This window comes from Lissotriton vulgaris, chromosome 12 (genome assembly GCF_964263255.1).
Source record: "Lissotriton vulgaris chromosome 12, aLisVul1.2, whole genome shotgun sequence".
NCBI lineage: Eukaryota > Metazoa > Chordata > Amphibia > Caudata > Salamandridae > Lissotriton > Lissotriton vulgaris.
The window spans coordinates 9,773,729-9,796,649 of record NC_141700.1 but is presented as its reverse complement, the minus strand read 5'-3'; the positions used below and the strand labels follow the sequence as shown (position 1 = coordinate 9,796,649).

Genomic DNA, 22,921 nt, shown 5'->3' with positions numbered 1-22,921 from the left:
TCATCTTACATTACCCCTCCCTCCCCTTGCACTGCAGACCTCATCATCTTACATTACCCCTCCCTCCCCTTGCACTGCAGACCTCATCATCTTACATTACCCCTCCCTCCCCTTGCACTGCAGACCTCCTCATCTTACATTACCCCTCCCTCCCCTTGCACTGCAGACCTCCTCATCTTACATTACCCCTCCCTCCCCTTGCACTGCAGACCTCATCATCTTACATTACCCCCCCCCTCCCCTTGCACTGCAGACCTCATCATCTTACATTACCCCTCCCTCCCCTTGCACTACAGACCTCATCATCTTACATTACCCCTCCCTCCCCTTGCACTGCAGACCTCCTAATCTTATATTACCCCCCTCCCCTTGCACTGCAGACCTCATCATCTTACATTACCCCTCCCTCCCCTTGCACTGCAGACCTCCTCATCTTATATTATCCCCCCTTCCCCTTGCACTGCAGACCTCATCATCTTACATTACCCCCCCTCCCCTTGCACTGCAGACCTCATCATCTTACATTACCCCCCTCCCCTTGCACTGCAGACCTCATCATCTTACATTACCCCTCCCTCCCCTTGCACTGCAGACCTCATCATCTTACATTACCCCTCCCTCCCCTTGCACTGCAGACCTCATCATCTTACATTACCCCTCCCTCCCCTTGCACTGCAGACCTCATCATCTTACATTACCCCTCCCTCCCCTTGCACTGCAGACCTCATCTTACATTACCCCTCCCCCCCCTTGCACTGCAGACCTCATCTTACATTACCCCTTCCTCCCCTTGCACTGCAGACCTCATCATCTTACATTACCCCCCCTCCCCTTGCACTGCAGACCTCATCATGTTACATTACCCCTCCCTCCCCTTGCACTGTAGACCTCATCATCTTACATTACCCCCCTCCCCTTGCACTGCAGACCTCATCATCTTACATTACCCCCCCTCCCCTTGCACTGCAGACCTCATCTTACATTACCCCTCCCTCCCCTTGCACTGCAGACCTCCTAATCTTATATTATCCCCCCTTCCCCTTGCACTGCAGACCTCATCATCTTACATTACCCCCCTCCCCTTGCACTGCAGACCTCATCATCTTACATTACCCCCCCCCTCCCCTTGCACTGCAGACCTCATCATCTTACATTACCCCTCCCTCCCCTTGCACTGCAGACCTCATCATCTTACATTACCCCTCCCTCCCCTTGCACTGCAGACCTCATCATCTTACATTACCCCTCCCTCCCCTTGCACTGCAGACCTCATCATCTTACATTACCCCCCCCTCCCCTTGCACTGCAGACCTCATCATCTTACATTACCCCTCCCTCCCCTTGCACTGCAGACCTCATCATCTTACATTACCCCTCCCTCCCCTTGCACTGCAGACCTCATCATCTTACATTACCCCTCCCTCCCCTTGCACTGCAGACCTCATCATCTTACATTACCCCCCCCTCCCCTTGCACTGCAGACCTCATCATCTTACATTACCCCTCCCTCCCCTTGCACTGCAGACCTCATCATCTTACATTACCCCTCCCTCCCCTTGCACTGCAGACCTCCTAATCTTATATTACCCCCCTCCCCTTGCACTGCAGACCTCATCATCTTACATTACCCCTCCCTCCCCTTGCACTGCAGACCTCATCATCTTACATTACCCCCCCTCCCCTTGCACTGCAGACCTCATCATCTTACATTACCCCTCCCTCCCCTTGCACTGCAGACCTCATCATCTTACATTACCCCTCCCTCCCCTTGCACTGCAGACCTCATCATCTTACATTACCCCTCCCTCCCCTTGCACTGCAGACCTCATCATCTTACATTACCCCCCCCTCCCCTTGCACTGCAGACCTCATCATCTTACATTACCCCTCCCTCCCCTTGCACTGCAGACCTCATCATCTTACATTACCCCTCCCTCCCCTTGCACTGCAGACCTCCTAATCTTATATTACCCCCCTCCCCTTGCACTGCAGACCTCATCATCTTACATTACCCCTCCCTCCCCTTGCACTGCAGACCTCCTCATCTTACATTACCCCTCCCTCCCCTTGCACTGCAGACCTCATCATCTTACATTACCCCTCCCTCCCCTTGCACTGCAGACCTCATCATCTTACATTACCCCCCCTCCCCTTGCACTGCAGACCTCATCATCTTACATTACCCCTCCCTCCCCTTGCACTGCAGACCTCCTCATCTTACATTACCCCTCCCTCCCCTTGCACTGCAGACCTCATCATCTTACATTACCCCTCCCTCCCCTTGCACTGCAGACCTCATCATCTTACATTACCCCTCCCTCCCCTTGCACTGCAGACCTCATCATCTTACATTACCCCCCCTCCCCTTGCACTGCAGACCTCATCATCTTACATTACCCCTCCCTCCCCTTGCACTGCAGACCTCATCATCTTACATTACCCCTCCCTCCCCGTGCACTGCAGACCTCCTAATCTTATATTACCCCCCTCCCCTTGCACTGCAGACCTCATCATCTTACATTACCCCTCCCTCCCCTTGCACTGCAGACCTCCTCATCTTACATTACCCCCCTCCCCTTGCACTGCAGACCTCATCCTCTTACATTACCCCTCCCTCCCCTTGCACTGCAGACCTCCTCATCTTACATTACCCCCCCTCCCCTTGCACTGCAGACCTCATCATCTTACATTACTTCTCACTCCCCTTGCACTGCAGACCTCATCATCTTACATTACCCCTCCCTCCCCTTGCACTGCAGACCTCATCATCTTACATTACCCCCCCCTCCCCTTGCACTGCAGACCTCCTCATCTTACATTACCCCCCTCCCCTTGCACTGCAGACCTCATCATCTTACATTACCCCTCCCTCCCCTTGCACTGCAGACCTCATCATCTTACATTACCCCTCCCTCCCCTTGCACTGCAGACCTCATCATCTTACATTACCCCCCCCCCCCCCTCCCCTTGCACTGCAGACCTCATCATCTTACATTACTTCTCACTCCCCTTGCACTGCAGACCTCCTCATCTTACATTACCCCCCCCCCTTGCACTGCAGACCTCATCTTACATTACCCCTCCCTCCCCTTGCACTGCAGACCTCATCATCTTACATTACCCCTCCCTCCCCTTGCACTGCAGACCTCATCTTACATTACCCCTCCCTCCCCTTGCACTGCAGACCTCATCATCTTACATTACCCCTCCCCCCTTGCACTGCAGACCTCATCTTACATTACCCCTCCCTCCCCTTGCACTGCAGACCTCATCTTACATTACCCCCCCTCCCCTTGCACTGCAGACCTCATCATCTTACATTACCCCTCCCTCCCCTTGCACTGCAGACCTCATCATCTTACATTACCCCTCCCTCCCCTTGCACTGCAGACCTCATCATCTTACATTACCCCCCTCCCCTTGCACTGCAGACCTCATCATCTTACATTACCCCCCTCCCCTTGCACTGCAGACCTCATCATCTTACATTACCCCTCCCTCCCCTTGCACTGTAGACCTCATCATCTTACATTACCCCTCCCTCCCCTTGCACTGCAGACCTCATCATCTTACATTACCCCCCTCCCCTTGCACTGCAGACCTCCTAATCTTATATTACCCCTCCCTCCCCTTGCACTGCAGACCTCATCATCTTACATTACCCCTCCCTCCCCTTGCACTGCAGACCTCATCATCTTACATTACCCCTCCCTCCCCTTGCACTGCAGACCTCATCATCTTACATTACCCCTCCCTCCCCTTGCACTGCAGACCTCATCATTTTACATTACCCCTCCCTCCCCTTGCACTGCAGACCTCCTCATCTTACATTACCCCTCCCTCCCCTTGCACTGCAGACCTCATCATCTTACATTACCCCTCCCTCCCCTTGCACTACAGACCTCCTAATCTTATATTACCCCTCCCCCCCCTTGCACTGCAGACCTCATCATCTTATATTACCCCTCCATCCCCTTGCACTGCAGACCTCATCATCTTACATTACCCCTCCCTCCCCTTGCACTGCAGACCTCATCATCTTACATTACCCCCTCCCCTTGCACTGCAGACCTCATCATCTTACATTACCCCTCACTCCCCTTGCACTGCAGACCTCCTAATCTTATATTATCCCCCCTTCCCCTTGCACTGCAGACCTCATCATCTTACATTACCCCCCCCTCCCCTTGCACTGCAGACCTCATCATCTTACATTACCCCTCCCTCCCCTTGCACTGCAGACCTCCTAATCTTATATTACCCCTCCCTCCCCTTGCACTGCACGGCGAGAGCCAAGAGAATGCGACGGGTATCACTTGATATGTCGAGCCCTGTGCCAGTGGACTCGTGACACCTGTTGATGAAGGGTGAACCCCCAAAAATGGTCCTAGGATGCTTTTTTTCCGGTCCAGGGAGGATCTGGCCTGGCAGTTCGGTCTGGACTGTTCCCATGAGGCACAGGGTCAGACTAATTTGCTATGGCTGGGTCCAAACTGGGGTGTCCTGGAGAGCAAAAGAAAGATGGATCTAACCCAGATCTCTTGACTGGGGGAGAAGGGTTGAATCATTCAGCTTTCCGTCCATCATTTGTTGCAGTTGTACATGATTACATAGTTAGACATGTTTCTGAGAATTTACGACAAAGGTATTGAGTTTGGCCAATTTAGTGTGAAAACAATGAATCCAACAGGGTGGGCTGTCATTACACTGTGTTAAAAGACTTTAGTTTACACACGTATTTTGTCACATGGAATGTCAGATCCCCTTATTAAACAAGAGTTTTGGTGCTGGGTGCCCCATTGATAACTTTAAGGTATATATTGTTCATTTTATGACACTGTATGTACCCAGTACTTACTTTGAGCCGGTGGGTTCCGGGGCTCAGCACTGGCACTTGATCATCAACACCAGTGCTTTCCATGATCACCAGTTAAGGACACATTCATTGAAGGATTCTAGTGGCTGGGTGACATGCTGCGCAGGTTGGTGGGTGAGTAACATGTGGCACTGTTGGTTGCATGTTGTGGATTCTGTAGGACTCTGGTGGCTGGGTGCCATGCTGCGCAAGTGGGTGGGTGAGTAACACGCCGCACTGTTGGTTGCATGTTGTGGATTCTGTAGAACTCTGGTGGGTGGGTGCCATGCTACGCAGGTGGGTGGGTGAGTAACACGCCGCACTGTTGGTTGCATATTGTGGATTCTGTAGGACTCTGGTGGCTGGGTGCCATGCTGCGCAGGTAGGTAGGTGGGTGAGTAACACGCCACACTGTTGGTTGCATGTTGTGGATTCTGTAGGACTCTGGTGGCTGGGTGCCATGCTGCGCAGGTAGGTGGGTGAGTAACACGCCGCACTGTTGGTTGCATGTCGGGGATTCTGTGGCTGGGTGCCATGCTGCGCAGGTGAGTGGGTAACACGGCGCACTGTTGGTTGCATGTTGTGGATTCTGTAGGACTCTGTTGGCTGGGTGCCATGCTACGCAGGTGGGTGGGTGAGTAACACGCCGCACTGTTGGTTGCATGTTGTGGATTCTGTGGCTGGGTGCCATGCTGCGCAGGTGAGTGGGTAACACGGCGCACAGTTAGTTGCATGTTGTGGATTCTGTAGGACTCTGGTGGCTGGGTGCCATGCTACGCAGGTGGGTGGGTGAGTAACACGCCGCACTGTTGGTTGCATATTGTGGATTCTGTAGGACTCTGGTGGCTGGGTGCCATGCTGCGCAGGTAGGTGGGTGAGTAACACGCCGCACTGTTGGTTGCATGTTGTGGATTATGTAGGACTTTGGTGGCTGGGTGCCATGCTACGCAGGTGGGTGGGTGAGTAACACGCCGCACTGTTGGTTGCATGTTGTGGATTATGTAGGACTCTGGTGGCTGGGTGCCATGCTGCGCAGGTGGGTGGGTGAGTAACACGCGGCACTGTTGGTTGCATGTTGTGGATTCTGTGGCTGGGTGCCATGCTGCGCAGGTGAGTGGGTAACACAGCGCACTGTTAGTTGCATGTTGTGGATTATGTAGGACTCTGGTGGCTGGGTGCCATGCTGCGCAGGTGGGTGGGTGAGTAACATGCCGCACTGTTGGTTGCATGTCGGGGATTCTGTGGCTGGGTGCCATACTGCGCAGGTGAGTGGGTAACACGGTGCACAGTTAGTTGCATGTTGTGGATTATGTAGGACTCTGGTGGCTGGATGCCATGCTGCGCAGGTAGGTGGGTGAGTAACACGCCGCACTGTTGGTTGCATGTTGTGGATTATGTAGGACTCTGGTGGCTGGGTGCCATGCTACGCAGGTGGGTGGGTGAGTAACACACCGCACTGTTGGTTGCATGTTGTGGATTATGTAGGACTCTGGTGGCTGGGTGCCATGCTGCGCAGGTGGGTGGGTGAGTAACACGCGGCACTGTTGGTTGCATGTTGTGGATTCTGTGGCTGGGTGCCATGCTGCGCAGGTGGGTGGGTAACACGGCGCACTGTTAGTTGCATGTTGTGGATTATGTAGGACTCTGGTGGCTGGGTGCCATGCTGCGCAGGTGGGTGGGTGAGTAACACGCCGCACTGTTGGTTGCATGTCGGGGATTCTGTGGCTGGGTGCCATACTGCGCAGGTGAGTGGGTAACACGGCGCACTGTTGGTTGCATGTTGTGGATTCTGTGGCTGGGTGCCATGCTGCGCAGGTGGGTGGGTTACATGTGACCCTATTGGTTTCGTGGTGTGGACGGTGGTAGGGCTGGGTGCCATGTGCCACTGTTGGGTACTGTACGACTTTGGGGCACAGGGTGCCATGTCACACCGCTGGCAGGGTACCATGTGGCACAGTTGCTGCATGCCCCATGGGTGTTCCACAGGCGGTGCTGGCTCTCGCATCGCTTGCATGAACCTTCTGCCTTCCCATGCAAACCTTGAGGTTAAAGTCCCTGCTGCGCCCCTGCAGCAGTTTCTTATCCTGCGCCCTTTGTGGGACGATTCCCAGTAGATAGATCTGCTGGCGCCTTATCAGCATTCAGAGGTGTCATTGGGAAATAGAGTTCAGCGGGAGACCGGTTGAAAGTCCACGCCCTGGGGCCCCGTCCGAGAAGCTCGTGCACTTGTGGTGTGAGGGGACGTGCTGTCCAGCTCCCCGAGTGAGAGCTACATGGTGTGAGGGACACTGCTGCCCCTGTGAGGGACGCTGCTGCCCCTGTGAGGGACGCTGCTGCCCCTGTGAGGGACGCTGCTGCCCCTGTGTGGGACACCGCTGCCCCTGTGCCGGCAGTGCGAGGAACACTGCTGCCCCTGTGAGGGATGCTGCTGCCCCTATGCCGGGAGGGTGAGGGGCGCTGCTGCCCCTGTGAGGGGCGCTGCTGCCCCTGTGAGGGACGCTGCTGCCCCTGTGAGGGACGCTGCTGCCCCTGTGAGGGACGCTGCTGCTCCTGTGCCGGCAGTGTGAGGGACTCTGCTGCCCCTGTGAGGGACTCTGCTGCCCCTGTGAGGGACACTGCTGGCCCTGTGAGGGACACTGCTGCTCCTCTGCCGGGAGTGTGAGGGATGCTGCTGCTCCTGTGAGGGACGCTGCTGCTCCTGTGAGGGACGCTGCTGCCCCTGTGAGGGACTCTGCTGCCCTTGTGCCGGGAGGGTGAGGGGCGCTGCTGGCGCTGTGAGGGACGCTGCTGCCCCTGTGAGGGACACTGCTGCTCCTGTGGCGGCAGTGCTAGGAACACTGCTGCCCCTGTATCGGGAGTGTGAGGGATGCTGCTGCTCCTGTGAGGGACGCTGCTGCCCCTGTGAGGGGCGCTGCTGCCCCGGTGAGGGGCGCGGCTGCCCCGGTGAGGGGCGCGGCTGCCCCGGTGAGGGACGCTGCTGCCCCGGTGAGGGACGCTGCTGCCCCGGTGAGGGACGCTGCTGCCCCGGTGAGGGACGCTGCTGCCCCGGTGAGGGACGCTGCTGCCCCGGTGAGGGACGCTGCTGCCCCTGTGAGGGACGCTGCTGCCCCTGTGCCGGCAGTGCTAGGAACACTGCTGCCCCTGTATCGGGAGTGTGAGGGATGCTGCTGCCCCTGTGAGGGATGCTGCTGCCCCTGTGAGGGACGCTGCTGCCCCTGTGAGGGACGCTGCTGCCCCTGTGAGGGACGCTGCTGCCCCTGTAAGGGACGCTGCTGCCACTGTGAAGGACCCTGTTGCTCCTGTGCTGGCAGTGTGAAGGATGCTGCTGCCCCTGTGAGGGGCGCTGCTGCCCCTGTGAGGGGCGCTGCAGCCCCTGTGAGGGGCGCTGCAGCCCCTGTGAGGGGCGCTGCTGCCCCGGTGAGGGGCGCGGCTGCAGCCCCTGTGAGGGGCGCTGCTGCCCCGGTGAGGGGCGCGGCTGCCCCGGTGAGGGGCGCGGCTGCCCCGGTGAGGGACGCTGCTGCCCCGGTGAGGGACGCTGCTGCCCCGGTGAGGGACGCTGCTGCCCCTGTGAGGGACGCTGCTGCCCCTGTGAGGGACGCTGCTGCCCCTGTGCCGGCAGTGCGAGGAACACTGCTGCCCCTGTGAGGGACGCTGCTGCCCTTGTGCCAGGAGGGTGAGGGGCGCTGCTGCCCCTGTGAGGGACGCTGCTGCCCCTGTGAGGGACGCTGCTGCTCCTGTGCCGGCAGTGCGAGGAACACTTCTGCCCCTGTGCCGGAAGTGTGAGGGACTCTGCTGCCCCTGTGAGGGACGCTGCTGCCCCTGTGAAAGTAAAGTAAAGTAAAACTTTATTTGATCCAGACCTCTACTGAGGTCAACATATACAAAATTAAAAGGATTCCAAATACTCAAAAAATGCTTAGCTTCACTACAAGATGGTACAGTGGTAATGTTCAGCCACCAACTCAGACAACATTAGAGTGAGCTTGTTAGGATAAAATAAAATCTTTGGATTATACTTGTTTAAAACGGCTTCAAGAAGCTTTTTAAAAACGTAAACAGGTTATGACAAACATATTCATTATCCGGAGAGTTACACAATGTAATCAAATTTTGAGCAGAGAAAGCGTTATCCTTTAGTTGAATTGGGATTATGTAACGTCGGCGGGCCTTAACTATGCTCTCATTAGGACAGATTAATAGAACATGGAGCAAATCTTGTTGCCCACCTTTACATAGTTCACATATACCTTTTAGGGTTATTATTACCATCCCAGCTAGCTGAGAAAGTGACTAAAGGGAGTATGCCCGGACGTAAAAGTAAAATACCCCGCCTTACTCCATGCTCTAACTGAAAAAGCAAGTAAGGGACAGAAGTTTTAAATTCCATTCGTTCAGCGAACCGTTTATAGTGCTTCAAAAACACAACAGTGATCTTTATCCGATTCAAAACTGATTCTAGGGGCCAGATGTTTTAAAAACAGTTTCAGATGTGCTGGAGTCCACTCCTATAAAAGTGCAACCGTGCATTGAGAGACCTCCCAGGCTTTTACCATATTCTTATTAAAGGTGTACCCAGACGCTTCCTCTCTAAGAAACTCCAATTTTTACAAATGTCTTAAGGTGTCTGGGGCTGCATGTAGTAGATTGTATGCCCACCTAATAATATTACAAATTACTCTGGCAAAAGTTCCCGTAACCGATAGCTCAAGACCGAAGGCTTGAACTGGGACCGACTGTGCCACTTTTATCAGTTATCGAAGAATGGTCCCTTCTTTTACTTTTAATGATTGCCACGTTTTAATTTGAGAATATTCCATGGCATATGATAAAATCGGGGGGATTTTCATATTATAGACTTCCAGCATTGAATTAAAGTGTCTATTTCCTGTGGAAAGGTACAATCTCTGTAGAGCCCCAACATGGGAATCTGCTTTCCGGCACAGGTGGCAAAGGTGGGCTTTATCTAAGAGATTGGAAGTGAATGTTCGACCCAGATACACGTACTCACTTACGGACTCTATTGGCTTGTCTCCTAGGGACCAAATATAAGGCGAAGGCTTCCTTCCGCCCCTAAAGGAGAGTACTTTAGTTTCATTGAGATTTGGCATCAGGAAGTTTTCAGTTGCATAGAGATTTAGTTAATTCAAAGATCTTTGTAGACCTATCGGGGGCTGGTCAAGAATTACGATATCGTCTGCGTACATTAAACACAGTATATCTACTTGAGCTAATTTTGGAGGAAAATTATTTCTTTGAGAGAGACGCCTTGGGAGATCGCTGATATAAATCGAAAATAATAAAGGAGCTAGTAAGCATCCTTGTTTTAGCCCATTCTGCAAAGGGATAGGTTTAGTTAGGCCTTTTTCGCCCCCCATTTGAACTCTGCACCATGTAGATGTATGTAGGGCGATTATTATTGTTAGGAGATCTTTGGGTATCCCTAATTTAACCAGTTTTCTCCATAGTGTCGGACGGTCTACACTATCGAACGCAGTCAAAGTCGATAAAAGCACAATATAAAATTTGGCCGTTTGACTTCACAAACTTATCTAGCACAGTTTGGAACACTGCAATATTGTCCAATGTAGAATGCTTTGAGCGAAACCCAGCCTGATACATAGGAATTACTTTCTTGGAAAAAGCCCTGTCTTTTAAGTGTTCCAAAATACAAGCAGCAAAGATCTTGCCGGAAGCGTCTAGAAGAATTATTTGCCTATAGTTTGCAGGGTTTGTTCGGACGCCTTTTTTTAAAAGGGGTACGAACACACTCCCTCTTCCAGATTCAGGAATTTCACCACTTTCCAGGCAATTTTGAAAAAGAGAGGCTAAAAATGTTCCCCAGTCATCAGAGTTTTTTTTGTAAAACTATGATAGGAATCTTATCTGGGCCCATTGCCGATGTAGACCTTACAAAAGAAATCAAATTCGAGATCTGAGCAGCTGAGATTTCTATTGTCTTTTGTTTGGGGAGTTTCATTAAGGCCTGGTCAAGTCCGGGGGATAAAAGGTCTTGATGGTTGGACTTATACAGCCTTAAGATATACTTTTCCCAATCTGGTGATGATACAGGAGTTGCTTCAACCGTTTTCCGAATCCCCATCTGCGCAGAGATTATTTTACAGAATGCTTTATTATTATTGTGCTTTACTGCTTGTTGGATGTCTACCCAGACAGTCTCTCAGAGCTTGTCTTTCTCTCGCCTTTTTCCGTTGGAGTTGTTTTTTCAGTTTCCTTATTTCTCCTTGTCTATAGACGCTGAAAGAACTAAATTGCATTCTAGTCAATTTATTTAATTGTCAGGAAATATTATTCTCCAGAGTTTTTCCTATCTGGCATGTTTTAATACATTCGCGTCTTGAACTACTACCTTGGAGAGAGGCGACTACCGCCTGCAAGGTCAGCTCGAATCTGATTATTGGATTACCGATCTTGCTTAGTGATGTTAGCAATTCTTGTGTGATCATATGATTTGGTTTACTAGCAGCTTTAGAATTCCAATGGATCCTTCCTGTTTTCTGATTAGAGACCGCCTGGCCTTCATAGGAATGGAGTGACCACGGAATGGGGGGTGCAGGGTATGAATTTGAACTTCCACAGTAAGTACTGCATGATCGCTTTCATGTGAATGTCTAGTGGAAAGAAATTTAACCTTTGAGAATAAGTTGAGCCTGCAGATGAAATCGTATATGATAGAAGACTTAGTTGGGGCCAATCTGGTAAATGCCGCTGGAATAACGCCCTCTTTTCTCCCATTATTACGCCATTAATTGCTTCAATGGATGACAGCAACATTTTCCCCCTTTTATCTGCTTTTAATTCATCAGGAAAAACAGGAGTTGGAATTTGGCAGGCTTCTTCGTGTGGAGATTTCCCCCTGCTATATATTAATGAATTAGTTGAAGTCCCCAGCCATTATCATCATAAGGAATCTCCTTACTTCTAATATTGATTTGATTTCCTTGAATGCTTTAATCAGGATTTGATCTTTTGAGGTTCCTGGTAGAAAATATATGTTAAAAAGTAAGAGTTCAGATGAAGACTCCAATTTTTCTTTCCGACACTTAATGCTGATGCATTGAACATTTGGGAGTGATAGGTAGATTTCCTCCGGGTCCCAGTCAATCTCTTCTCTCAATAGGATTGCTAGACCTCCTTTTGCGTGACCTCTTCTGGAAGCCTCTGCTGCTTTTGCAAACACCACGTAATCTTTTTGCGCAAAAGTTGATGTTGACCATGTTTGTGCTGGCAGTGTGAGGGACGCTGCTGCCCCCTGTGAGGGACGCTGCTGCCCCCTGTGAGGGACGCTGCTGCTCCTGTGCCGGCATTGCGAGGAACACTGCTGCCGCTGTGAGGGACGCTGCTGCTCCTGTGTTCGGCAGTGTGAAGGATGCTGCTGCCCCCTGTGAGGGACGCTGCTGCCCCCTGTGAGGGACGCTGCTGCCCCCTGTGAGGGACGCTGCTACCCCCTGTGAGGGACGCTGCTGCCCCCTGTGAGGGACGCTGCTGCTCCTGTGCCGGCATTGCGAGGAACACTGCTGCCGCTGTGAGGGACGCTGCTGCTCCTGTGTTCGGCAGTGTGAAGGATGCTGCTGCCCCCTGTGAGGGACGCTGCTGCCCCCTGTGAGGGACGCTGCTGCCCCCTGTGAGGGACGCTGCTGCTCCTGTGCCGGCATTGCGAGGAACACTGCTGCCGCTGTGAGGGACGCTGCTGCTCCTGTGTTCGGCAGTGTGAAGGATGCTGCTGCCCCCTGTGAGGGACGCTGCTGCCCCCTGTGAGGGACGCTGCTGCCCCCTGTGAGGGACACTGCTGCTCCTGTGCCGGCATTGCGAGGAACACTGCTGCCGCTGTGAGGGACGCTGCTGCTCCTGTGTTCGGCAGTGTGAAGGACGCTGCTGCCCCCTGTGAGGGACGCTGCTGCCCCCTGTGAGGGACGCTGCTGCCCCCTGTGAGGGACGCTGCTGCCCCCTGTGAGGGACGCTGCTGCTCCTGTGCCGGCATTGCGAGGAACACTGCTGCCGCTGTGAGGGACGCTGCTGCTCCTGTGTTCGGCAGTGTGAAGGATGCTGCTGCCCCCTGTGAGGGACGCTGCTGCCCCCTGTGAGGGACGCTGCTGCCCCCTGTGAGGGACGCTGCTGCCCCCTGTGAGGGACGCTGCTGCCCCCTGTGAGGGACGCTGCTGCCCCCTGTGAGGGACACTGCTGCTCCTGTGCCGGCATTGCGAGGAACACTGCTGCCGCTGTGAGGGACGCTGCTGCTCCTGTGTTCGGCAGTGTGAAGGACGCTGCTGCCCCCTGTGAGGGACGCTGCTGCCCCCTGTGAGGGACGCTGCTGCCCCCTGTGAGGGACGCTGCTGCCCCCTGTGAGGGACGCTGCTGCTCCTGTGCCGGCATTGCGAGGAACACTGCTGCCGCTGTGAGGGACGCTGCTGCTCCTGTGTTCGGCAGTGTGAAGGATGCTGCTGCCCCCTGTGAGGGACGCTGCTGCCCCCTGTGAGGGACGCTGCTGCCCCCTGTGAGGGACGCTGCTGCCCCCTGTGAGGGACGCTGCTACCCCTGTGAGGGACGCTGCTGCCCCCTGTGAGGGACGCTGCTGCCCCCTGTGAGGGACGCTGCTGCCCCCTGTGAGGGACGCTGCTGCCCCCTGTGAGGGACGCTGCTGCCCCCTGTGAGGGACACTGCTGCTCCTGTGCCGGCATTGCGAGGAACACTGCTGCCCCTGTGAGGGACGCTGCTGCCCCCTGTGAGGGACGCTGCTGCCCCCTGTGAGGGACGCTGCTGCCCCCTGTGAGGGACACTGCTGCCCCTGTGCCGGGAGGGCGATGGGCACTTTTAAGTTCTGAGGACGGGGTGACGCGGTCAGACAGATTAGGGTTCTGAGGGCAGAATGGGTGTGGTATGAGATTTTGGGGTACTGTGTATGGAGTGGCATGGTCGGACATTTCGGGGTCCTGAGGGTGGTCTGATAATTAGTGCGATACCACGGCTACGTTTGAGGAGGTGATGGTAGAACAGTGAGCAAAGTCTTTTAAGTCCAATAAACCGTCTTAAAGGCAGCTTCCACCATTGGCTGTTTCTTGCTCATGCCGTCCTTGTGTTTGCGCCATCCCAGTCCAAGCCTCTGGCCGTCCTCTGCATATAGCGCCTGGTGCACGCTTCTCCAATCAGTAGCGCTCCTGCTACCTGGAAGTAGCTCTCCTGTGTGCAGCCCGGCCTAGCCAATCAGAAGCTGTCGCTTGCTTGAATTATATATACACCCCAAAACTTCAGAACTCAGAAGGTGATGTTTGGGGAAATAATGGTTGAATTTCGAAAATATATGTGAGCTGATATTTGAGTGATACACGAGGAAGCGCTGGGAGGCTGATTAGCATGAGCATGAGCTCGGCGCACTCCTGGCACTGATGCTTAGACCAGGCGAGGCTTTCACAAGCCCCTGGCAGCCCTGCCGGGTGCGCTGAGGGGATTGCTGTGTGTTTCTGGCATCTGCTCATTAGTATCGCTCTAATATTAGTGGCTCGACATTGTATTGAAACTGTATTGTAATTGCATTTACATAGCGCTTACTACCACTGACGAGGCGATTAAGCGCTTTTTCGGCGAGTAGCACGCTACTCCGGAACCCATAAAAGATTAGTGGTGAATTAGTATAGGGAAATATGAAAGTAATTTGAGTGGTGGATATGTTACTTATTTGGATTGAGAAGGGTAGTGAAGGGATAGAAGAGGGGAAAAGTTTGCATTTATATAGCACTTGTTGCCCCTGATGGGGTGTTGAAGTATTATTTTCGGCTATGAGTTTTCATGGATCATAAGTAGCTCGTTACAACAGAAAAGGTTTGACACTCCTAGCCGAGTTTCCTGTGGCTGTCCTTCAGGTATAGCGCCTGGTTCCTGGGGCTGTCCTTCAGGTATAGCGCCTTGTTCCTGTGGCTATCCTTCCGGTATAGCGCCTGGTTCCTGTGGCTCTCCTTCCGGTATAACGCCTGGTTCCTGTGGCTATCCTTCCGGTATAGCGCCTGGTTCCTGTGGCTGTCCTTCAGTTATAGCGCCTGGTTCCTGTGGCTGTTCTCTGTGTAGTTCCTGGTGTCTGCAGTTAGTTCCCCCTGTATAGCGCCTAGTGTCTGTGTATATCTCCGGATATAGCGCCTAATGCCTGTGGCGTATTCCAGTTAAGGTGAGGCCCCACTGCCTGCGTCCTTCCTGGTGTAGTGCCTAGTGCCTGTATTTTAGTTTCAGGGGACTACAGTGCGCTCTTCAGGATCTGTTGGGTCCAGGGTCACAGGTTCGGATCCTGGCAGGGTCTCCGAGGTAAAGTATCGGGCACACCAAATTAATATTGTGATCTATTTAAACAATGCGTGCATCTGTGGGTGTGAATGTTTGCAAAACTCCCTTAACTCAACTTCTTAATGTGGCCATAGTGTATCAATTCCTCGGGACCCGCGAGCACTGCTCTGTGAATAGATCAATCAAATAATACAATAATCTGGACCAAAAACGGCTTGTGAAATGCGTTTATTTATTTTTCAAAACGTGATAAGACTTGGATTGCCTCTAAGCTAATATAGAGTCCACTCCTAAAATAACAAGTGTAACACAAAAGTTTATGAGTAATAACAATTCACTTTTTGCGATGTATCATGTTAAACTTTCCATTTCCATTTTGAACAACAGAATCTGATCGCCCAATGTATTTTGGAATGCACTTTGGGGCCCCTGTCTGTCCCAGCCTTGCTGCAGGGCTGTGCCTCTGCTGTGCAGGTGATTGCAGCAGCACATACCCTGCCTGGAGCTCCCTCTCCTGGGGTGGAGGTCTCTGTGTCTGTGTGTGGGGGGTGACATGTGTCATAGCCTGCTTTGGGACCCTGTCTGTCCCAGCCTTGCTGCAGGGCTGTGCCTCTGCTGTGCAGGTGATTGCAGCAGCACATACCCTGCCTGGAGCTCCCTCTCCTGGGGTGGAGGTCTCTGTGTCTGTGTGTGGGGGGTGACATGTGTCATAGCCTGCTTTGGGACCCTGTCTGTCCCAGCCTTGCTGCAGGGCTGTGCCTCTGCTGTGCAGGTGATTGCAGCAGCACATACCCTGCCTGGAGCTCCCTCTCCTGGGGTGGAGGTCTCTGTGTCTGTGTGTGGGGGGTGACATGTGTCATAGCCTGCTTTGGGACCCTGTCTGTCCCAGCCTTGCTGCAGGGCTGTGCCTCTGCTGTGCAGGTGATTGCAGCAGCACATACCCTGCCTGGAGCTCCCTCTCCTGGGGTGGAGGTCTCTGTGTCTGTGTGTGGGGGGTGACATGTGTCATAGCCTGCTTTGGGGCCCCTGTCTGTCCCAGCCTTGCTGCAGGGCTGTGCCTCTGCTGTGCAGGTGATTGCAGCAGCACATACCCTGCCTGGAGCTCCCTCTCCTGGGGTGGAGGTCTCTGTGTCTGTGTGTGGGGGGTGACATGTGTCATAGCCTGCTTTGGGACCCTGTCTGTCCCAGCCTTGCTGCAGGGCTGTGCCTCTGCTGTGCAGGTGATTGCAGCAGCACATACCCTGCCTGGAGCTCCCTCTCCTGGGGTGGAGGTCTCTGTGTCTGTGTGTGGGGGGTGACATGTGTCATAGCCTGCTTTGGGACCCTGTCTGTCCCAGCCTTGCTGCAGGGCTGTGCCTCTGCTGTGCAGGTGATTGCAGCAGCACATACCCTGCCTGGAGCTCCCTCTCCTGGGGTGGAGGTCTCTGTGTCTGTGTGTGGGGGGTGACATGTGTCATAGCCTGCTTTGGGACCCCTGTCTGTCCCAGCCTTGCTGCAGGGCTGTGCCTCTGCTGTGCACGTGATTGCAGCAGCACATACCCTGCCTGGAGCTCCCTCTCCTGGGGTGGAGGTCTCTGTGTCTGTGTGTGGGGGGGGTGACATGTGTCATAGCCTGCTTTGGGACCCTGTCTGTCCCAGCCTTGCTGCAGGGCTGTGCCTCTGCTGTGCAGGTGATTGCAGCAGCACATACCCTGCCTGGAGCTCCCTCTCCTGGGGTGGAGGTCTCTGTGTCTGTGTGTGGGGGGTGACATGTGTCATAGCCTGCTTTGGGACCCTGTCTGTCCCAGCCTTGCTGCAGGGCTGTGCCTCTGCTGTGCAGGTGATTGCAGCAGCACATACCCTGCCTGGAGCTCCCTCTCCTGGGGTGGAGGTCTCTGTGTCTGTGTGTGGGGGGTGACATGTGTCATAGCCTGCTTTGGGGCCCCTGTCTGTCCCAGCCTTGCTGCAGGGCTGTGCCTCTGCTGTGCAGGTGATTGCAGCAGCACATACCCTGCCTGGAGCTCCCTCTCCTGGGGTGGAGGTCTCTGTGTCTGTGTGTGGGGGGTGACATGTGTCATAGCCTGCTTTGGGACCCCTGTCTGTCCCAGCCTTGCTGCAGGGCTGTGCCTCTGCTGTGCACGTGATTGCAGCAGCACATACCCTGCCTGGAGCTCCCTCTCCTGGGGTGGAGGTCTCTGTGTCTGTGTGTGGGGGGTGACATGTGTCATAGCCTGCTTTGGGACCCTGTCTGTCCCAGCCTTGCTGCAGGGCTGTGCCTCTGCTGTGCAGGTGATTGCAGCAGCACATACCCTGCCTGGAGCTCCCTCTCCTGGGGTGGAGGTCTCTGTGTCTGTGTGTGGGGGGTGACATGTGTCATAGACTGCTTTGGGACCCTGTCTGTCCCAGCCTTGCTGCAGGGCTGTGCCTCTGCTGTGCAGGTGATTGCAGCAGCACATACCCTGCCTGGAGCTCCCTCTCCTGGGGTGGAGGTCTCTGTGTCTGTGTGTGGGGGGTGACATGTGTCATAGCCTGCTTTGGGGCCCCTGTCTGTCCCAGCCTTGCTGCAGGGCTGTGCCTCTGCTGTGCAGGTGATTGCAGCAGCACATACCCTGCCTGGAGCTCCCTCTCCTGGGGTGGAGGTCTCTGTGTCTGTGGGGGGGGGGGGGTGACATGTGTCATAGCCTGCTTTGGGACCCTGTCTGTCCCAGCCTTGCTGCAGGGCTGTGCCTCTGCTGTGCACGTGATTGCAGCAGCACATACCCTGCCTGGAGCTCCCTCTCCTGGGGTGGAGGTCTCTGTGTCTGTGTGTGGGGGGTGACATGTGTCATAGCCTGCTTTGGGACCCTGTCTGTCCCAGCCTTGCTGCAGGGCTGTGCCTCTGCTGTGCAGGTGATTGCAGCAGCACATACCCTGCCTGGAGCTCCCTCTCCTGGGGTGGAGGTCTCTGTGTCTGTGTGTGGGGGGTGACATGTGTCATAGCCTGCTTTGGGACCCTGTCTGTCCCAGCCTTGCTGCAGGGCTGTGCCTCTGCTGTGCAGGTGATTGCAGCAGCACATACCCTGCCTGGAGCTCCCTCTCCTGGGGTGGAGGTCTCTGTGTCTGTGTGTGGGGGGTGACATGTGTCATAGCCTGCTTTGGGACCCTGTCTGTCCCAGCCTTGCTGCAGGGCTGTGCCTCTGCTGTGCAGGTGATTGCAGCAGCACATACCCTGCCTGGAGCTCCCTCTCCTGGGGTGGAGGTCTCTGTGTCTGTGTGTGGGGGGTGACATGTGTCATAGCCTGCTTTGGGACCCTGTCTGTCCCAGCCTTGCTGCAGGGCTGTGCCTCTGCTGTGCAGGTGATTGCAGCAGCACATACCCTGCCTGGAGCTCCCTCTCCTAGGGTGGAGGTCTCTGTGTCTGTGTGTGGGGGGTGACATGTGTCATAGCCTGCTTTGGGGCCCCTGTCTGTCCCAGCCTTGCTGCAGGGCTGTGCCTCTGCTGTGCAGGTGATTGCAGCAGCACATACCCTGCCTGGAGCTCCCTCTCCTGGGGTGGAGGTCTCTGTGTCTGTGTGTGGGGGGTGACATGTGTCATAGACTGCTTTGGGACCCTGTCTGTCCCAGCCTTGCTGCAGGGCTGTGCCTCTGCTGTGCAGGTGATTGCAGCAGCACATACCCTGCCTGGAGCTCCCTCTCCTAGGGTGGAGGTCTCTGTGTCTGTGTGTGGGGGGTGACATGTGTCATAGCCTGCTTTGGGGCCCCTGTCTGTCCCAGCCTTGCTGCAGGGCTGTGCCTCTGCTGTGCAGGTGATTGCAGCAGCACATACCCTGCCTGGAGCTCCCTCTCCTGGGGTGGAGGTCTCTGTGTCTGTGTGTGGGGGGTGACATGTGTCATAGCCTGCTTTGGGACCCTGTCTGTCCCAGCCTTGCTGCAGGGCTGTGCCTCTGCTGTGCAGGTGATTGCAGCAGCACATACCCTGCCTGGAGCTCCCTCTCCTGGGGTGGAGGTCTCTGTGTCTGTGTGTGGGGGGTGACATGTGTCATAGCCTGCTTTGGGACCCTGTCTGTCCCAGCCTTGCTGCAGGGCTGTGCCTCTGCTGTGCAGGTGATTGCAGCAGCACATACCCTGCCTGGAGCTCCCTCTCCTGGGGTGGAGGTCTCTGTGTCTGTGTGTGGGGGGTGACATGTGTCATAGCCTGCTTTGGGACCCTGTCTCCCAGCCTTGCTGCAGGGCTGTGCCTCTGCTGTGCAGGTGATTGCAGCAGCACATACCCTGCCTGGAGCTCCCTCTCCTGGGGTGGAGGTCTCTGTGTCTGTGTGTGGGGGGTGACATGTGTCATAGCCTGCTTTGGGACCCTGTCTGTCCCAGCCTTGCTGCAGGGCTGTGCCTCTGCTGTGCAGGTGATTGCAGCAGCACATACCCTGCCTGGAGCTCCCTCTCCTGGGGTGGAGGTCTCTGTGTCTGTGTGTGGGGGGTGACATGTGTCATAGCCTGCTTTGGGACCCTGTCTGTCCCAGCCTTGCTGCAGGGCTGTGCCTCTGCTGTGCAGGTGATTGCAGCAGCACATACCCTGCCTGGAGCTCCCTCTCCTGGGGTGGAGGTCTCTGTGTCTGTGTGTGGGGGGTGACATGTGTCATAGCCTGCTTTGGGACCCTGTCTGTCCCAGCCTTGCTGCAGGGCTGTGCCTCTGCTGTGCAGGTGATTGCAGCAGCACATACCCTGCCTGGAGCTCCCTCTCCTGGGGTGGAGGTCTCTGTGTCTGTGTGTGGGGGGTGACATGTGTCATAGCCTGCTTTGGGACCCTGTCTGTCCCAGCCTTGCTGCAGGGCTGTGCCTCTTCTGTGCAGGGCGCCCCTCCCTCCTGCAGCAGGGCGGCCTTTGATGGGGAGGAGAACGGCTGTCACCACAATAGGATCTGTCGGTTCTGCCTACCCCCCCTTCCCCATCACCCCCCCCCCACCCCACACCATACACACAAACCCACCGGACTACTTTTATTTGCTGTAAAGAGGGGGGGTGAAGGTGTGGCCCTGGGCCTGGGTGGGGGGAGACGGTTGGGATAGTCGGGTGTGGCTCCTTCCTTGTGTCGGTGGGGGAGGGGCGGGATGTGGGGCCATCCAGCCCTGGCTGGTAGGACAGCTCTTGACTTCTAGTGCCTATCCCTGGCGAAGCGCCTCTGCACCGAGCAGCTCCCGCTCAAGCAGAGCAGAGGGCTGCGTTTATCCCTCCTGTGACACCCGTGCCTGGGTTTGTACCACTGCTCTTCCTGATGCTGTGACACCCGTGCCTGGGTTTGTACCACTGCTCTTCCTGATGCTGTGACACCCGTGACTGGGTTTGCACCACTGCTCTTCCTAAAGCTGTGGCACCCGTGCCTGAGTTTGCACCACTGCTCTTCCTGATGCTGTGACACCCGTGACTGGGTTTGTACCACTGCTCTTCCTGATGCTGTGACACCCGTGCCTGGGTTTGTACCACTGCTCTTCCTGATGCTGTGACACCCGTGACTGGGTTTGCACCACTGCTCTTCCTAAAGCTGTGGCACCCGTGCCTGAGTTTGCACCACTGCTCTTCCTGATGCTGTGACACCCGTGACTGGGTTTGTACCACTGCTCTTCCTAAAGCTGTGGCACCCGTGCCTGGGTTTGTACCACTGCTCTTCCTGATGCTGTGACACCCGTGCCTGGGTTTGTACCACTGCTCTTCCTAATTCTGTGACACTCGTGACTGGGTTTGCACCACTGCTCTTCCTAAAGCTGTGACACCCGTGCCTGAGTTTGTACCACTGCTCTTCCTGATGCTGTGACACCCGTGCCTGGGTTTGCACCACTGCTCTTCCTGATGCTGTGACCTATGCCTGGGTTTGTACCCCTGCTCTTCCTGATGCTGTGACCTATGCCTGGGTTTGTACCACTGCTCTTCCTGATGCTGTGACACCCGTGCCTGAGTTTGCTCCACTGCTCTTTCTGATTCTGTGACACCCGTGCCTGGGTTTCTACCACTGCTCTTCCTGATGCTGTGACACCCGTGCCTGAGTTTGCTCCACTGCTCTTTCTGATTCTGTGACACCCGTGCCTGGGTTTCTACCACTGCTCTTCCTGATGCTGTGACACCTGTGCCTGAGTTTGTACCACTGCTCTTCCTGATGCTGTGACACCCGTGCCTGGGTTTGCACCACTGCTCTTCCTAATTCTGTGACACTCGTGACTGGGTTTGCACCACTGCTCTTCCTAAAGCTGTGACACCCGTGCCTGAGTTTGTACCACTGCTCTTCCTGTTGCTGTGACACCCGTGCCTGGGTTTGCACCACTGCTCTTCCTGATGCTGTGACCTATGCCTGGGTTTGTACCACTGCTCTTTCTGATTCTGTGACACCCGTGCCTGGGTTTCTACCACTGCTCTTCCTGATGCTGTGACACCTGTGCCTGAGTTTGTACCACTGCTCTTCCTGATGCTGTGACCTATGCCTGCGTTTGTACCACTGCTCTTCCTGATGCTGTGACACCCGTGACACCCATGCCTGGGTTTGCACCACTGCTCTTCCTGATGCAGTGACACCCGTGCCTGGGTTTGCACCACTGCTCTTCCTCATGCTGTGACCTATGCCTGGGTTTGTACCACTGCTCTTCCTGATGCTGTGACACCCGTGCCTGGGTTTCTACCACTGCTCTTCCTGATGCTGTGACACCTGTGCCTGAGTTTGTACCACTGCTCTTCCTGATGCTGTGACCTATGCCTGGGTTTGTACCACTGCTCTTCCTGATGCTGTGGCACCCGTGCCTGGGTTTGCACCACTGCTCTTCCTAAAGCTGTGGCACCCGTGCCTGGGTTTCTACCACTGCTCTTCTGATGCTGTGACACCCGTGCCTGAGTTTGTACCACTGCTCTTCCTGATGCTGTGACACCCGTGACTGGGTTTGCACCACTGCTCTTCCTAAAGCTGTGGCACCCGTGCCTGAGTTTGTACCACTGCTCTTCCTGATGCTGTGACACCCGTGCCTGGGTTTCTACCACTGCTCTTCCTGATGCTGTGACACCCGTGCCTGAGTTTGCACCACTGCTCTTCCTGATGCTGTGACCTATGCCTGGGTCTGTACCACTGCTCTTCCTGATGCTGTGACACCTGTGCCTGGGTTTCTACCACTGCTCTTCCTAAAGCTGTGACTCCCGTGCCTGGGTTTGTACCACTGCTCTTCCTGATGCTGTGACACCCGTGACTGGGTTTGTACCACTGCTCTTCCTAAAGCTGTGACTCCCGTGCCTGGGTTTGTACCACTGCTCTTCCTGTTGCTGTGACACCCCTGACTGGGTTTGCACCACTGCTCTTCCTAAAGCTGTGGCACCCGTGCCTGAGTTTGCACCACTGCTCTTCCTGATGCTGTGACACTGGTGCCTGGGTTTGCACCACTGCTCTTCCTGATGCTGTGACACCCGTGCCTGGGTTTGCACCACTGCTCTTCCTGATGCTGTGACACCTGTGCCTGGGTTTGCACCACTGCTCTTCCTGATGCTGTGACACCCGTGCCTGGGTTTCTACCACTGCTCTTTCTGATGCTGTGACACCCGTGCCTGAGTTTGTACCACTGCTCTTCCTGATGCTGTGACCTATGCCTGGGTTTGTACCACTGCTCTTCCTAATGCTGTGACACCCGTGCCTGGGTTTGCACCACTGCTCTTCCTGATGCTGTGACACCCGTGCCTGGGTTTGCACCACTGCTCTTCCTGATGCTGTGACCTATGCCTGGGTTTGTACCACTGCTCTTCCTGATGCTGTGACACCCGTGCCTGGGTTTCTACCACTGCTCTTCCTGATGCTGTGAC

At 55.1% G+C, this 22,921-nt stretch overlaps 1 protein-coding gene across 1 annotated transcript in view; it reads left to right on the top strand.

Annotated features, from left to right (window-relative positions):
* The window catches only part of ARID3A (AT-rich interaction domain 3A), a 201,293-nt gene that overhangs the window by 93,113 nt on the left and 85,259 nt on the right, over window positions 1-22,921 (top strand). The window lies entirely within an intron of this gene.